Raw genomic sequence first — 19,055 nt, 5'->3', positions numbered from 1 at the left:
CTGCCAACCGATACGGTTCAAAAACTAGGTTCTTCGCGATTGCATTATCGAGATTGCCTCAGAGGAGGTTCTAGCTTAAGGATGACATAATGATAATGAGGATTGAGATTCTTGATGATATAACAGAGGTGTTCCCTTTACTGATCTTCCAGAGAATTTTGTACTTTCAGAAAAGATCTCGCGTACTCGAAAATCAGGAAACTATCAGAAAGCTTGGTTTCACTGAAGAAATCAAACCAACCAGGATATGTCTTCAACTTGCTGATGGCTCCATTAAATACCAATCAGGAGTGATTGAAGACATGATTGTCAAGGTTGGGCCATTCGCCTTCCCTACTGACTTTGTGGTGCTGGAAATGGAGGAGCACAAGAGTGCAACTCTCATTCTAGGGAGACCTTTCCTAGCAACTGGCCGAACCCTCATTGATGTCCAAAAAGGGGAAGTAACCTTGAGAGTCAATGAGGAGGAGTTCAAATTGAATGTTGTCAAAGCCATGCAACATTCAAACAACCCAAATGACTGCATGAGTGTTGATATTATTGACTCTCTGGTAAGAGAGGTCAATATGGCTGAGAGTCTCGAATCAGAGCTAGATGACATCTTTAAAGATGTTCAGCCTGATCTGGAGGAATCAGAGAGAATAGTAGAACCTCTGAAAATCCCTCAGGAAGAGGAGAAACCTCCAAAACCCGAGCTCAAACCATTACCACCATCCCTAAAATATGCATTCCTGGGAGAAGGTGATACCTTTCCTGTAATCATAAGCTCTACCTTAGAGCCACAGGAAGAGGAAGCACTAATTCAAGTGCTAAGGACACACAAGACAGCTCTTGGGTGGTCCATCAGTGATCTTAAGGGCATTAGCCCAGCCAGATGCATGCACAAGATCTTACTGGAAGATGACGCCAAGCTAGTGGTTCAACCACAAAGGCAGCTGAATCCAGCTATGAAAGAAGTGGTGCAGAAAGAGGTCACTAAATTACTAGAGGCTGGGATTATTTATCCTATTTCTGACAGCCCCTGGGTGAGCCCTGTCCAAGTTGTCCCTAAGAAAGGGGGCATGACAGTGGTTCATAATGAAAAAAATGAACTGGTTCCTACAAGAACAGTTACAGGGTGGCGTATGTGCTTTGATTATAGAAGGCTCAATACAGCCACCAGAAAGGATCATTTTCCTTTACCATTCATAGACCAGATGCTAGAAAGACTAGCAGGTCATGAATACTACTGCTTCCTGGATGGATATTCAGGTTATAATCAAATTGCAGTAGATCCCCAGGATCAGGAGAAAACGGCATTCACATGCCCATCTGGAGTATTTGCATACAGAAGGATGCCATTTGGCCTGTGCAATGCACCTGCAACTTTTCAGAGGTGCATGCTCTCAATTTTCTCTGATATGGTGGAAAAATTCCTGGAAGTCTTCATGGATAACTTTTCAGTATTTGGAGACTCATTCAGCTCCTGCCTTAACCATTTAGCACTTGTTCTGAAAAGATGCCAAGAGACTAACCTAGTTTTAAATTGGGAAAAATGTCACTTTATGGTGACTGAAGGAATTGTCCTTGGCCACAAAATTTTGAACAAGGGAATAGAGGTGGACCAAGCTAAGGAAGAAGTAATTGAAAAATTGCCACCACCTGCTAATGTTAAGGCAATCAGAAGCTTTCTGGGGCATGCAGGATTCTATAGGAGGTTTATAAAGGATTTTTCAAAAATCGCCAAACCTCTGAGCAACCTGCTAGCTGCTGACACGCCATTTATCTTTGATAAAGAGTGTCTGCAGGCATTTGAGACTCTGAAAGTTAAATTGGTTACAGCACCAATCATCTCTGCACCAGACTGGACATTACTATTTGAATTGATGTGTGATGCTAGTGACCATGCCATTGGTGCAGTGTTGGGACAAAGGCATGACAAGCTTCTGCACGTCATTTATTATGCTAGCCGTGTTCTAAATGATGCACAGAAGAATTACACAACCACAGAAAAAGAGCTACTTGCAGTGGTTTACGCCATTGACAAATTCAGATCCTATTTAGTAGGATCAAAAGTGATTGTGTACACTGATCATGCTGCTCTTAAATATCTACTCACAAAGCAGGATTCAAAACCCAGACTCATCAGATGGGTGTTGCTTCTGCAAGAGTTTGATATAGAAATAAGAGACAGAAAAGGGACAGAAAATCAAGTAGCAGATCACCTGTCCCGAATAGAACCAGTAGAAGGGGCGTCCCTCCCTCTCACTGAGATCTCTGAAACTTTTCCGGATGAGCAACTCTTTGCCATCCAGGAAGTGCCATGGTTTGCAGACATTGCAAACTACAAGGCAGTGAGATTCATACCCAAAGAGTATAGTAGGATGCTGATGAGCGGATAAATTGTATACTTTTTGGCATTGTTTTTAGTATGTTTTTGTTATGATCTAGTTAGTTTTTAGTATATTTTTATTAGTTTTTAGTTAAAATTCACTTCTCTGGAATTTACTATGAGTTTGTGTGTTTTTCTGTGATTTCAGGTATTTTCTGGCTGAAATTGAGGGACCTGAGCAAAAATCTGATTCAGAGACCAAAAAGGACTGCAGATGCTGTTGGATTCTGACCTCCCTACACTCGAAGTGGATTTTCTGGAGCTACAGAAGCCCAATTGGCGCGCTCTCAACGGCGTTGGAAAGTAGACATCCTGGGCTTTCCAGCAATATATGATAGTCTATACTTTGCCCAAGATTTGATGGCCCAAACCGGCATTCAAAGTCACCTCAAGAAATCCCAGCGTTAAACGCTGGAACTGGCACCCAAATGGGAGTTAAACGCCCAAACTGGCACTAAAGCTGGCGTTTAACTCCAAGAGGAGTCTCTGCACGAAATTTGCTTCATTGCTCAGCCCAAGCACACACCAAGTGGGCCCGGAAGTGGATTTTTATGTCATTTACTCATTTCTGTACACCTTAGGTTACTAGTTCTTATAAGTAGGACCTTTTACTATTGTAAAAAAGGACTTTGGTAGCTATCTTCGTTTTGTATGCTATCTTAGATCATTGGGAGGCTGGCCATTCGGCCATGCCTAGACCTCATGCTTATGTATTTTCAACGGTGGAGTTTCTACACACCATAGATTAAGGTGTGGAGCTCTGCTGTACCTCGAGTGTTAATGCAATTACTATTGTTCTTCCATTCAATTCCGCTTGTTCTTTGTCCAAGATATCATTTGTTCTTCAACTTGATGAAGGTGATGATTGTCACGAATCATCACCATTCTCACCCATGAACAAAGTGACTGACAACCACTCTTGTTCTACAAGCAACTAAGGCCATAGTGAATATCTCTTGGATTCCTGATTGCACGATGCATGGTTGATCGCCTGACAACCGAGTGCTCGCCTGACAAAGGAGCCAACCATTCCGTGAGATCAGAGTCTTCGTGGTATAGGCGAGAACTGATGGCAGCATTCAAGAGAATCCGGAAGGTCTAACCTTGTCTGTGGTATTCTGAGTAGGATTCAATGACTGAATGACTGTGACGTGCTTCAAACTCCTGAGGGCGGGGCGTTAGTGACAGACGCAAAAGAATCACTGGATTCTATTCCGGCCTGATTGAGAACCGACAGATGAATTCCGCTATGCTGTGACAGAGCATATGCAATCGCTTTCACTGAGAGGATGGGAGGTAGCCACTGACAACGGTGAAACCCTTGCTTAAGCTTGCCATGGAAAGGAGTAAGAAGGATTGGATGAAGACAGTAGGAAAGCAGAGAGACGGAAGGGAAGGCATCTTCATGCGCTTATCTGAGGTTCCTACCAATGAATTACATAAGTATCTCTATCTTTACCTTTGTGTTATTTTCGTTCATCACCATTACTACTTGAGTTTGCCTGACTAAGATTTACAAGATGACCATAGCTTGCTTCAATACTAACAATCTCCGTGGGATCGACCCTTACTCGCGTAAGGTTTATTACTTGGACGACCCAGTGCACTTGCTGGTTAGTTGTGCGAAGTTGTGTAATGCCATGGTATTGAGCTACCACGTTGTTGGAGCCATTACTGGGGATTATGAGAGTTGTGAAAAAGTATTGTTCACAATTTCGCGCACCAAGTTTTTGGCGCCGTTGCCGGAGATTGTTCAAGTTTTGAGCAAGCCTTTTGTCCGGTAACATTGATGCCAAAATCCGGCAACAGCACCAAGTTTTTGGCGCCGTTGCGGGGATTGTTCAAGTTTTGAGCAAGCTTTTGGTAACATCAGTGCCAAGATCCGGCAACAACACCAAGTTTTTGGCGTTATTGCCCGGGATTGTTCAAGTTTGGACAACTGACGGTTCATCTTGTTGCTTAGATTAGGTATTTATTTTTTTCGAAATTCTTGAAGATGAATTCTAGAGTTTCATGATGATTTGTTGAAATCTGGCTGGCTGAGAAGCCATGTCTAATTTCATTGGACCGAGGTTTCAACTTATCATCACAAGAGCTTGTTGATTTCTTATCAATCTTGCTTTTGGAGCAGTGATCTGCTAAGGCTTGGCTGGCCTCTGGCCATGTCTAGTGTTTTGGACCGAAGCTTTCTCTGAAAGCTTGGCTGGCTGTGAAGCCATGTCAAATTCTTGGACCGGAGTCTTAGACTAGCATTGCACTGATTCCTGGAATTCTCATTAAGAATTTTGATACCTTTTTTTCACTTCATTTTCGAAAAACACAAAAAAATTTTACAAAATCATAAAATCCAAAAATATTTCTTGTTTGAGTCTAGTGTCTCATCATAAGTTTGGTGTCAATTGCATGCATGTGTCTTAGTGATCTTCAAGATGTTCTTGATGATTTACTTGCTCTGATCTTTGAATTCTATTGACTTGAGTGTTTTGTGTGTCTCATATGCATTTCCATTTTGTTAGTGTCAGTAGTATACAAACTGCTAAGTTTGGTGTCTTGCATGCATTGTTATTTCATTCTTGTTGCATTTTGGTTTGTCCTTATTATTAAAAATCCAAAAATATTTTTAATTTGTGTCTTTTCAAGTCAATAATACAGAGAATTGAAGATTCAGAACATACAGCAGAGGAACTGCACAGAAAAAGCTGGGCGTTCAAAACGCCCAGTGAAGAAGGACAGACTGGCGTTTAAACGCCAGCCAGGGCACCTGGTTGGGCGTTTAACGCCCAAAAGGGTAGCATTTTGGGCGTTAAACGCCAGAATGGATACCATTATGGGCGTTTAACGCCAGGATGGCTAGAAGGGAAGATTTGTTTTCAAATCAAATTTTTTTTAAGTTTTCAAAATCTTTTCCAAATCAAATCTTTTTCAAATCAATTTTTCAATCAAATATCTTTCAAAATCAATTTCTTTCCATTTTTAAAGATACTTACTATCAATTAATGATTTGATTCAACATTTCAAGTATGTTACCTTTTCTGATGAGAAAGGTTTAATGTTTGAATCATATCTTTTCTTGTTAGTCAAGTTTTTAATTTTCAAACCAAATCTTTTTTTTAAAATGTTTTCAAATCATATCTTCTAAATCATATTTTTTTTTTAAAATCAATCATATCTTCTTAACCACATCTTTTTCAAAATAGTTTTCAATCAAATCCTTTTGATTTCTAATTTCAAAATCTTTTTCAAAAATCACTTAATTTCTTTTCCATTTTCATTTTCGAAAATTAAGTAGTGTTTTTCAAAAATGTTTTCAAAATCTTTCACTTAATTTTCGAAAATTACTTCCCTCCTTCTCACATCCTTCTATTTATGGACTAACACTATCCCTTAATGCAAAATTCGAACTCCATCTCCTTTGTTAAGTTCGAATTTTCCACTTCTGTCTTCTACTCTTCTTTTCCTCTGACACCTAAAGGAATCTCTATACCGTGACATAGAGGATTCCACATTTTCTTGTTCCCTCTTCTTTCTTATGAGCAGGAGCAAAGACAAAGGCATTCTTGTTGAGGCTGATCCTGAACCTGAAAGGACCTTGAAGAGAAAGCTAAGAGAAGCCAAAGCACAACTCTCTTTAGAGCACCTGAACGAATTCTTCACGGAAGAAGAACAAATGGCAGCCGAAAACAACAACAATGCCAACAATGCAAGGAAGGTGCTGGGTGACTTCACTGCACCTACTCCCGATTTCTATGGGAGAAGCATCTCTATCCCTGCCATTGGAGCAAACAACTTTGAGCTTAAGCCTCAATTAGTTTCTCTAATGCAACAGAATTGCAAGTTCCATGGACTTCCATTGGAAGATCCCCATCAGTTTTTAGCTGAGTTCTTGCAAATCTGTGACACTGTCAAGACTAATGGGGTTGACCCTGAGGTCTACAGACTTATACTATTCCTTTTGCTGTAAGAGACAGAGCTAGAACATGGTTGGACTCTCAACCTAAAGAAAGCCTGGACTCTTGGGAAAAGCTAGTCAATGCCTTCTTGGCAAAGTTCTTTCCACCTCAAAAATTGAGTAAGCTTAGAGTGGAAGTCCAAACCTTCAGACAGAAGGAAGGAGAATCCCTCTATGAAGCTTGGGAAAGATACAAACAATTAATCAGAAAGTGTCCCACTGACATGCTTTCTGAATGGAGCATCATAGGTATTTTCTATGATGGTCTCTCTGAACTGTCCAAAATGTCATTGGATAGCTCTTCTGGAGGATCTCTTCATCTGAAGAAGACGCCTACTGAAGCTCAAGAACTGATTGAAATGGTTGCAAATAACCAATTCATGTACACTTCTGAAAGAAATCCTGTGAACAATGGGACTAGTCAGAAGAAAGGAGTTCTTGAGATTGATACTCTGAATGCCATATTGGCTCAGAACAAAATATTGACTCAACAAGTCAATATGATTTCTCAAAGTCTGTCTGGAATGCAAAATGCACCAAGCAGTACTAAGGAAGCTTCATCTGAGGAAGAAGCTTATGATCCTGAGAACCCTTCAATAGAAGAGGTGAATTACATGGGAGAACCCTATGGAAACACCTATAATCCTTCATGGAGGAATCATCCAAATCTTTCATGGAAGGATCAACAGAGACCTCAACAAGGTTTCAATAACAATAATGGTGGAAGAAACAGGTTTAATAGCAAGCCTTTTCCATCATCTTCTCAGCAACAGACAGAGAGCTCTAAGCAGAATACCTCTGACTTAGCTACTATGGTCTCTGATCTGATCAAAACCACTCAAAGTTTCATGACTGAAACAAGGTCCTCCATCAGAAATTTGGAAGGACAAGTGGGTCAGCTGAGCAAGAAAATTACTGAACTACCTCCAAGTACTCTCCCAAGCAATACAGAAGAAAATCCAAAAGGAGAGTGCAAGGCCATCAACATGGCCGAATTATGGGAGGAAGAAGAGGCAGTGAACGCCACTGAGGAAGGCCTCACTGGGCGTCCGCTAGCCTCCAATGAGTTCCCCAATGAGGAACCAAGGGAATCTGAGGCTCAAATTGAGACCATAGAGATTCCATTGGACTTACTTCTGCCATTCATGAGCTCTGATGAGTATTCTTCCTCTGAAGAGGATGAGTATGTCACTGAGGAGCAAGTTGCCAAATACCTTGGAGCAATCATGAAGCTAAATGACAAGTTATTTGGAAATGAGACTTGGGAGGATGAACCCGCTTTGCTCACCAAAGAACTGGATGACTTGTCTAGGCAGAAACTGCCTCAAAAGAGGCAGGACCCTGGGAAGTTTTCAATACCTTGTACCATAGGCACCATGACCTTCAAGAAGGCCTTGTGTGACTTAGGGTCAAGTGTAAACCTCATGCCCCTCTCTGTAATGGAGAAGCTAGGGATCTTTGGGGTACAAGCTGCAAGAATCTCACTAGAAATGGCAGACAACTCAAGAAAACAAGCTCATGGACTTGTAGAGGATGTTCTGGTTAAAGTTGAAGACCATTACATCCCTACTGATTTCATAGTCCTAGAGACTGGGAAGAGCATGGATGAATCCATTATCCTTGGCAGACCCTTCCTAGCCACAGCAAAGGCTGTGATTGATGTTGATAGAGGAGAGTTGATCATTCAAGTGAATGAAGAATCCTTGGTGTTTAAGGCCCAAGGATATCCCTCTGTCATCATGGAGAGGAAGCATGAAGAGCTTCTCTCAAAACAGAGCCAAACAGAGCCCCCACAGTCAAACTCTAAGTTTGGTATTGGGAGGCCACAACCAAACTCTAAGTTTGGTGTTGAACCCCCACATTCAAACTCTAAGTTTGGTGTTGGGAGGTTCCAACACGGTTCTGAGCATTTCTGAGGCTCCATGAGAGTCCTCTGTCAAGCTAGTGACAATAAAGAAGCGCTTGTTGGGAGGCAACCCAATGTTTTATATTTAATTATTTTCTTTTGTTATTTTATCTTTTTTGTAGGTTGATGATCATGAGAAGTCACAAAATTAATTGAAAAAGCAAAAACAGAATGAAAAACAGGAAGAAAAACAGCACACCCTGGAGGAAGATGCTGCTGGCGTTTAAACGCCAGTAAGCCTAGCAGTTGGGCGTTTAACGCCCAGTCTGGCACCATTCTGGGCGTTTAACGCCAGAAAGGGGCACCAGACTGGCGTTAAACGCCAGGAAAGGGCAAGAACCTGGCGTTAAATGCCAGGAATGGGCACCAGCCCGGCGTTTAACGCCAGAATTGGCTCAAAACGTGAATTTTGATGCCATTTGGTGCAGGGATGACTTTTCCTTGACACCACAGGATCTGTGGACCCCACAGGACCCCACCACCACTCTCTCTCTTCTTCCCCCATTCACCAATCACCTCAACACCTCTTCCCCAAAAACCCTTCACCTATCAAATCCCATCTTTCTCTTCACCACTCACATCCATCCTTCATAAATCCCCACCAACCTCACCCTTCAAATTCAAACCACTTTCCCTCCCAAACCCACCCATAATGGCCGAACCATTACCCCCCCTCTCTCCTATATATACCCTTCTTCAACCCTTCATTTTCACACAACCTAAACACCACTTCTCCCCCTCTTTGGCCGAACACACCACCATCTCCCTCTTCCTCATTTCTTCTTCTTCTTCTACTCTCTTCTCTCTTCTTTTGCTCGAGGACGAGCAAATATTTTACGTTTGGTGTGGTAAAAGCATTGCTTTTTGTTTTTCCATAACCATTTATGGCATCCAAGGCCGGAGAAACCTCTAGAAAGAGGAAAGGGAAGGCAAAAGCTTCCACCTCCGAGTCATGGGAGATGGATAGGTTCATCTCAAGGGTGCATCAAGACCACTTCTATGAAGTTGTGGCCTTGAAGAAGGTGATCCCCGAGGTCCCCTTTTCACTCAAAAAGGGTGAATATCCGGAGATCCGACATGAGATCCGAAGAAGAGGTTGGGAAGTTCTTACCAACCCCATTCAACAAGTCGGAATCTTGATGGTTCAAGAGTTCTATGCCAATGCATGGATCACCAAGAACCATGACCAAAGTGTGAACCCGAATCCAAAGAATTATCTTACTATGGTTCGGGGGAAATACTTGGATTTTAGTCCGGAGAGTGTGAGGGTGGCGTTCAACTTGCCTATGATGCAAGGAGATGAACATCCTTACACAAGAAGGGTCAACTTTGATCAAAGGTTGGACCAAGTCCTCACAGTCATATGTGAAGAGGGCGCACAATGGAAGCAAGATTCAAGGGGAAAGCCGGTCCAATTGAGAAGGCATGACCTCAAGCCCGTGGCTAGAGGATGGTTAGAGTTCATACAACGCTCAATCATTCCTACTAGCAACCGGTCCGAAGTTACCATAGACCGGGCTATCATGATCCATAGCATCATGATTGGAGAAGAAATAGAGGTTCATGAGGTTATAGCCCAAGAACTCTATAAGGTGGCGGACAAGTCCTCTACCTTGGCAAGGTTAGCCTTTCCTCATCTCATTTGTCACCTCTGTTATTCAGTGGGAGTTGACATAGAGGGAGACACCCCCATTGAGGAGGACAAGCCCATCACTAAGAAGAGGATGGAGCACACAAGAGATCCCACTCATCATGAGATCCCTGAGATTCCTCAAGGGATGCACTTTCCTCCACAAAACTATTGGGAGCAACTAAACACCTCCCTAGGAGAATTGAGTTCCAACATGGGACAACTAAGGGTGGAGCATCAAGAACACTCCATCATCCTTCATGAGATTAGAGAAGATCAAAGAATCATGAGGGAGGAGCAACAAAGACAAGGAAGAGACATTGAGGAGCTCAAGCACTCCATAGGATCTTCAAGAGCAAGGAAGAGCCGCCATCACTAAGGTGGACCCGTTCCTTGATTTCCTTGTTCTTTATTCTTCTGTTTTTCGAATTTATGCTTATGTTTATCCATGTTTGTGTCTTGTGATCATTAGTGTCTTAGTGTCTATGCCTTAAAGTTATGAATGTCCTATGAATCCATCACCTTTCTTGAATAAAAATGTGTTTAATTGAAAAAGGAAGAATTGCATGAATTTTGAATTTTATAACAGTTTAATTATTTTGATGTGGTGGCAATATTTTTGTTCTCTGAATGTATGCTTAAATAGTGCATATGTATCTTGAATTTGTGGTTCATGAATGTTGGCTCTTGAAAGAATGATGAAAAAGGAGACATGTTACTGAGGATCTGAAAAATCATTAAAATGATTCTTGAAGCAAGAAAAAGCTATTCAAAAAAAAAAGAGAAAAATCGAAAAAAAAAAACGAAAAAAAATATATATATAGAGAAATAAAGAGTTGTGATCCATGGCAAATAAGAGTGTGCTTAAGAACCCTGGACACCTCTAATTGGGGACTTTAGCAAAGCTGAGTCACAATCTGAAAAGGTTCACCCAATTATGTGTCTGTGGCATGTATGTATCCGGTGGTAATACTGGAAGACAGAGTGCTTTGGGCCACAGCCAAGACTCAATAAATAGCTATGTTCAAGAATCATCATACTTTACTAAGAGAACCATTAACACTATCTGGACTCTGAGTTCCTAAAGAAGCCAATCATTCTGAATTTCAAAGGATAGAGTGAGATGCCAAAACTATTCAGAGGCAAAAAGTTAAAAGCCCCGCTCATCTAATTAATACTGATCTTCATAGATATTTTTGGAATTCATTGCATATTCTCTTCTTTTTATCTTATTTGATTTTCAGTTGCTTGAGGACAAGCAACAATTTAAGTTTGGTGTTGTGATGAGCGGATAAATTGTATACTTTTTGGCATTGTTTTTAGTATGTTTTTGTTATGATCTAGTTAGTTTTTAGTATATTTTTATTAGTTTTTAGTTAAAATTCACTTCTCTGGACTTTACTATGAGTTTGTGTGTTTTTCTGTGATTTCAGGTATTTTCTGGCTGAAATTGAGGGACCTGAGCAAAAATCTGATTCAGAGACCAAAAAGGACTGCAGATGCTATTGGATTCTGACCTCCCTGCACTCGAAGTGGATTTTCTGGAGCTACAGAGGCCCAATTGGCGCGCTCTCAACGGCGTTGGAAAGTAGACATCCTGGGCTTTTCAGCAATATATGATAGTCCATACTTTGCCCAAGCTTTGATGGCCCAAACCGGCGTTCAAAGTCACCTCAAGAAATCCCAGCGTTAAACGCTGGAACTGGCACCCAAATGGGAGTTAAACGCCCAAACTGGCACTAAAGCTGGCGTTTAACTCCAAGAGGAGTCTCTGCACGAAATTTGCTTCATTGCTCAGCCCAAGCACACACCAAGTGGGCCCGGAAGTGGATTTTTATGTCATTTACTCATTTCTGTACACCTTAGGTTACTAGTTCTTATAAGTAGGACCTTTCACTATTGTAAAAAAAGGACTTTGGTAGCTATCTTCGTTTTGTATGCTATCTTAGATCATTGGGAGGCTGGCCATTCGGCCATGCCTAGACCTCATGCTTATGTATTTTCAACGGTGGAGTTTCTACACACCATAGATTAAGGTGTGGAGCTCTGCTGTACCTCGAGTGTTAATGCAATTACTATTGTTCTTCCATTCAATTCCGCTTGTTCTTTGTCCAAGATATCATTTGTTCTTCAACTTGATGAAGGTGATGATTGTCACGAATCATCACCATTCTCACCCATGAACAAAGTGACTGACAACCACTCTTGTTCTACAAGCAACTAAGGCCATAGTGAATATCTCTTGGATTCCTGATTGCACGATGCATGGTTGATCGCCTGACAACCGAGTGCTCGCCTGACAAAGGAGCCAACCATTCCGTGAGATCAGAGTCTTCGTGGTATAGGCGAGAACTGATGGCAGCATTCAAGAGAATCCGGAAGGTCTAACCTTGTCTGTGGTATTCTGAGTAGGATTCAATGACTGAATGACTGTGACGTGCTTCAAACTCCTGAGGGCGGGGCGTTAGTGACAGACGCAAAAGAATCACTGGATTCTATTCCGGCCTGATTGAGAACCGACAGATGAATTCCGCTATGCTGTGACAGAGCATATGCAATCGCTTTCGCTGAGAGGATGGGAGGTAGCCACTGACAACGGTGAAACCCTTGCTTAAGCTTGCCATGGAAAGGAGTAAGAAGGATTGGATGAAGACAGTAGGAAAGCAGAGAGACGGAAGGGAAGGCATCTTCATGCGCTTATCTGAAGTTCCTACCAATGAATTACATAAGTATCTCTATCTTTACCTTTGTGTTATTTTCGTTCATCACCATTACTACTTGAGTTTGCCTGACTAAGATTTACAAGATGACCATAGCTTGCTTCAATACTAACAATCTCCGTGGGATCGACCCTTACTCGCGTAAGGTTTATTACTTGGACGACCCAGTGCACTTGCTGGTTAGTTGTGCGAAGTTGTGTAATGCCATGGTATTGAGCTACCACGTTGTTGGAGCCATTACTGGGGATTATGAGAGTTGTGAAAAAGTATTGTTCACAATTTCGTGCACCAGATGCAATCAAAGAAATTAATCACAGATGCAAAGTACTATCTTTGGGATGAACCATATCTCTTCAAGAGATGTGCAGACGGAGTAATCCGTAGATGTGTGCCTAAGGAAGAAGTGCAAAAGATTTTATGGCACTGCCATGGATCACAGTACGGAGGACATTTTGGAAGTGAGCGAACAGCCACAAGAGTCCTCCAAAGTGGCTACTACTGGCCCACTCTCTATAAAGATTCCCGAGCATTTGTGCTTAATTGTGACAGTTGCTAAAGATCAGGCAACCTACCTCACAGTTATGCCATGCCTCAACAAGGAATCTTGGAGATTGAGTTGTTTGATGCATGGGGTATTGACTTCATGGGACCTTTCCCACCATCATACTCAAACACTTATATTCTGGTGGCAGTGGATTATGTATCCAAATGGGTGGAGGCTATTGCAACACCCACTAATGACACTAAAACAGTGTTAAAATTCCTCCAGAAACATATTTTCAGCAGATTTGGTATCCCTAGAGTATTAATCAGTGATGGGGGCACTCATTTCTGCAATAAACAGCTTTACTCTGCTCTGGTACGTTATGGAGTTAGCCACAGGGTAACTACTCTATATCACCCACAAACTAATGGGCAAGCTGAAGTCTCAAATAGAGAACTCAAAAGAATCCTGGAACGGACTGTAATTAACCGTAGAAGGGATTGGGCAAGAAGCTTGGATGATGCTCTGTGGGCATACAGAACAGCATTTAAGACCCCTATAGGGACCTCTCCATACCAGCTTGTGTATGGAAAGGCATGTCACTTGCCAGTGGAACCGGAACACAAGGCCTACTGGGTAACCAGATTCCTAAACCTTGATGCCAAGTTAGCTGGAGAAAAACGATTGCTCCAGTTAAATGAGCTAGAGGAATTTAGACTCAATGCTTTCGAGAATGCAAAAATTTACAAGGAGAAAGCAAAAATATGGCATGATAAGAAATTGTCATCCAGAGTCTTTGAGCCAAGGCAGAAAGTTTTGCTATTCAATTCTAGGCTCAAATTATACCCTGGGAAATTAAAATCCCGGTGGAGAGGTCCATATGTAATTACGAGTGTGTCACCATATGGATACGTAGAGCTTCAGGATAATGAATCTAACAAAAAGTTCATTGTTAATGGACAGAGAGTTAAACATTATCTTGAAGGCAACTTCGAGCAAGAATGCTCAAAACTGAGACTTGATTAGAGCTCAGTGGTAGTCCAGCTAAAGACAATAAAGAAGCGCTTGCTGGGAGGCAACCCAACCCTTTACAAAGTTTATTTACTAATTAAATAAATTTTCTTTTTTTACAGGTATGAGTCCAAGTATCTTCAAAGGTGAAATAGCAATTGGTTGAAGTCACAGAGTTACAGGAAAATTTGGAAGCTCACTGGCGTGAGAAAGCCAGTAAGAAACACTTTGGGCGTTGAACGCCCAAAAGAAGCACCCACTGGGCGTTTAACGCCAGTAAGGGTAGCCATCTGGGCGTTAAACGCCAGAAAGGAGCATCTTCTGGGCGTTAAACGCCAGAAAGAAGCACCTTCTGGGCGTTTAACGCCAGTCTGCTAGCATCCTGGGCGTTCAGAAAAACGCCCAATGACAAAGGACTTCCTGGCGTTTAACGCCAGAAAGAAGCATCAGCTGGGCGTTGAACGCCCAGGAGAAGCAACAATTGGGCGTTAAACGCCCAAAACATGCATCGTTTGGGCGTTTAACGCCAGGATGGTGGGAGGAGGTAAAAATTCGTTTTTAATCCTAATTTTTCTAAATTTTTATATTTCAATTCATGATTTCTTACATAAACATGTTCCAAATTGTCATCCATCATATCAAGTTAGTTTTCTAAAAACCCTGATTTCTAAAATTCCATGTTTCAAAAATTTTAAATATATCTTAATCCAAAAAAAAAAAAAAACAAATGGTTTTCCAATCCAATCCAACTCTTTTAAGTTTGTTTTCAAAACTCAATTATCTTTTTAAAATCTTTCTCAAAATTAAAAATTTCAGATTTATCTTTTAAATTATCATTCATATCTTTCTCTTTTTAAACTATATCTTTTTCTTATCATATCTATCTTTTATAAATCATATTTTCTATCTTATCTCTTTCTTATTTTCGAAAATTTCCCACCCCCTTCCCTATTTATTGAATTCGGCACCCCCCTCCTCAGCACCATCAAACACTTGCTCTCCTCCTATCCCTCTTCTTGCTTCTCTTTTGCTTGAGGACAAGCAAAGCTCTAAGTTTGGTGTGTTTTATCCGTGATCACAAAAACATACCCACTAAAGATCATGGCTCCTAAAGGAAAACAACCCAACTCAAGAGGCAAGAAAGAGAACACTCCAAAGTCACTTTGGAATCAAGGGAAGTTCTTAACTAAAGAACATTCAGACCATTACTACAAGATAATGAGTCACAGATCAGTGATCCCGGAAGTCAGATTCGATCTGAAAGAAGATGAATATCCGGAGATCCAAGAGCAAATTCGAAACAGGAATTGGGAAATTCTGGCCAATCCTAAAACGAAAGTGGAAAGGAACATGGTTCAGGAGTTCTATGCTAATCTATGGCAGACAGACAGGCAAAGAATAATTGGAGCTGCTCTCTTTGACCATCGAACCGTAGTCAGAGGAAAGATCATTCATACCAATTCTAACAAGATCAGAGAGATATTTAAGCTTCCACAACTGAAAGATGACCCAGACTCCTTTAATAGGAGAATGATGAGGGTCAATAAAGGGCTGGACAAGATTCTGGAGGACATATGCATCCTTGGAGCCAAGTGGACCACCAGCACGACTGGCATCCCAGTTCAACTCAAAAGGGAAGATCTAAAACCAGTAGCCAGAGGTTGGCTAGATTTCATAGGGCGTTCCATATTGCCCACCAGCAACCGTTCTGAAGTCACTATTAAAAGAGCGGTAATGATTCACTGCATCATGTTGGGAAAAGAAGTGGAAGTCCATCAGCTGATCTCATGTGAGCTATACAAAATAACAAATAGGAATTCTAAGGACGCCAGATTGGCTTATCCAAGCCTAATTTCTATGCTCTGCAAAGATGCTGGAGTAAAGATGGGAATAACAGAATATATCCTAATTGAAAAGCCCATTACTGGAATATCAATGGTCAGACAACAGCAACAAGATGATCCAACCAAGAGGAGAGCACAAGAAGCCCTCCTAGAACTGCCTCAATTCGAATATTGGGAACATCTTGAGGCTTCTATTTCCAAATTGCAAGAAGCTATGGACCAAATAAAGGAAGAACAGAATAATCAAGGTAGCATGCTTTGCAAACTGCTCAAGGAACAGGAAGAGCAAGGGCGTGATCTAAGGGAGCTGAAGCGCCAAAAATTAATCCTTGAAGAACACCCCACAGATTAGAGGAACATCTACTCCTCAAAACAACAGGTTGCTGAATTCCAATTTTTCTGCTTTAGCTTAGTGATAGTATTATTATAGAAATTCACCTTAGGAGATATTTAGTAGTAATTAGTATGTCTATTTTGATTTTATTTCCAATTAAGCTATAATTTATTTTTCTCATCATCATCAGGCATGAATAAAGCAGTAGATTTTTTTTAGAATAAAGAAGTAATCTATATTTTTCGAATTCTTAATAATAAAAATTATAATTAATTATATGTGGTGGCAATACTTTTTGTTCTCTGAATGAATGCTTGAACAGTGCATAATTTGTACTTTGAAATTGATGAATATTGGCTCCTGAAGGAATGAGGAACACGAAAAATATTATTGATGATCTGAAAAATCATGAAATTGATTCTTGAAGCAAGAAAAACAGTCAAAAAAAAAAGAAAGAGAGAGAAGGAGCAATAGAAAAAGCCATGAGCCCTAGGTAAGGGTAAAAAGGATCCAAGGCTTTGAGCATCAATGGATAGGAGGGCCCAAGGAAATAAAATCCAGGTCTAAGCGGCTAAACCAAGCTGTCCCTAACCATGTGCTTGTGGCATGCAGGTCCAAGTTACAAACTTGAGACTGAGTGGTTAAAGTCGTGATCCAAGGCAAACAGAGTGTGCTTAAGAGCTCTAGATACCTCTGACTGGGGACTTTAGCAAAGCTAAGTCACAATCTGAAAAGGTTCACCTAGTCATGTGTCTGTGGCATTTATGTATCTGGTGGTAATACTGGAAAACAAAGTGCTTAGGGCCACGGCCAAGACTCATAAAATAACTGTGTTCAAGAATCAACATACCACACTAGGAGAGTCAATAATACTATCTGAATTGTGAGTTCCTAAGGATGCCAATCATTCGGAAATTCAAAAGATACAGGGAGATGCCAAAACTGTTCAGAAACAAAAAGCTACAAGCCCCGCTCATCTAATAAGAATCTGAGCTTCATTTAAAACTCTAAAATATTATTACTTCTTAATTTCTGTTAAAACCCATTTTATTTATCTAGTTGCTTGAGGACAAGCAACAGTTTAAGTTTGGTGTTGTGATGAGCGGATATTTTATACGCTTTTTGGGGTAATTTCATGTAGATTTTAGCATGTTTTAGTTAGATTTTAGTATAATAATATTAGTTTTTAGGCAAAAATCATATTTCTGGACTTTACTATGAGCTTGTGTGTTTTTCTGTGATTTCAGGTATTTTCTGGCTGAAATTGACGGAGCTGAGCAAAAATCTAAGTTAGGCTGAAAAAGGACTGCTGATGTTGTTGGATCCTGACCTCCCTGCACTCGAAATGGATTTTCTGGAGCTACAGGAGTCCAATTGGCGCGCTCTCAACGGCGTTGGAAAGTAGACATCCAGGGCTTTCCAGGAATATATAATAGTCCATACTTTGTGCGAAGATAGACGACGTAACTTGGCGTTGAACGCCAAGTACATGCTGCTGTCTGGAGTTAAACGCCAGAAACACGTCATGATCCGGAGTTGAACGCCCAAAACACGTCATAACTTGGAGTTCAACTCCAAGAAAAGCCTCAACTCGTGGAAAGCTTTAGTCCCAGCCCCAGCACACACCAAGTGGGCCCCAGAAGTGGATTTCTGCACCAGTTATCTTAGTTTACTCATTTTCTGTAAACCTAGGTTACTAGTTTACTATTTAAACAACTTTTAGAGACTATTCTTGTACCTCATGACATTTTCAGATCTGAATTACATACTTTTTGACGGCATGAGTCTCTAAACTCCATTGTTGGGGGTGAGGAGCTCTGCAGCGTCTCGATGAATTAATACAATTCCTTTATTTTCCATTCAAACACGCTTGTTCTTATCTAAAATGTTCATTCGCGCTTATTTGTGGAGAAGGTGATGATCCGTGACACTCATCACCTTCCTCAATCCATGAACGTGTGCCTGACAACTACCTCCGTTCTACATCAGATTGAATGAGTATCTCTTAGATTCCTTAATCAGAATCTTCGTGGTATAAGCCGGATTGATAGCGGCATTCATGAGAATCCGGAAAGTCTAAACCTTGTCTGTGGTATTCCGAGTAGGATTCTGGGATTGAATGACTGTGACGAGCTTCAAACTCCTGAAGGCTGGGCGTTAGTGACAGACGCAAAAGAATCAATGGATTCTATTCCAACCTGATTGAGAACCGACAGATGATTAGCCGTGCTGTGACAGAGCATAGGAACGTTTTCACTGAGAGGATGGGAAGTAGCCATTGACAACAGTGACACCCTACATAGAGCTTGCCATGGAAGGGACCTTGCGTGTGGGAAGAGGATTTCAAGGAAAAGTTGAGATTCAGAGGACAAAGCATCTCCAAAACTCCAACATATTCTCCATTAATAAAGTAACAATTCCTTATTCCAAATACTTTGACTTCTTATCATTAAAACCAATTAATCTTATTGACATCCTGACTAGGATTAATAAAATAAACATTGATTGCTTCAAACCAACAGTCTCATTGGGATCGACCCTTACTCACGTAAGGTATTACTTGGACGACCCAGTGCACTTGCTGGTTAGTTGTGCGGATCACAAATTCGTGCACCAGCTGTGTTAACTGCTGCAACTTGGAGGCTATCAATCCTCTTGGCCATTTGCTCAAATTGTTGTTGAATTTGCTGCTGCATCATTTTGTTTTGAGCCAGGATTGTGTCCACTCCTTCCAACTCTATCACTCATTTCCTTTGTGATGGTTGGCGTTACCTTTGGTGAGCAAAGAAGTACTGGTTGTTAGCCA

Source organism: Arachis hypogaea, chromosome 5 (assembly GCF_003086295.3).
Source record: "Arachis hypogaea cultivar Tifrunner chromosome 5, arahy.Tifrunner.gnm2.J5K5, whole genome shotgun sequence".
NCBI lineage: Eukaryota > Viridiplantae > Streptophyta > Magnoliopsida > Fabales > Fabaceae > Arachis > Arachis hypogaea.
The sequence above is the reverse complement of the archived record's forward strand: the minus strand, read 5'-3'. Positions refer to the sequence as shown.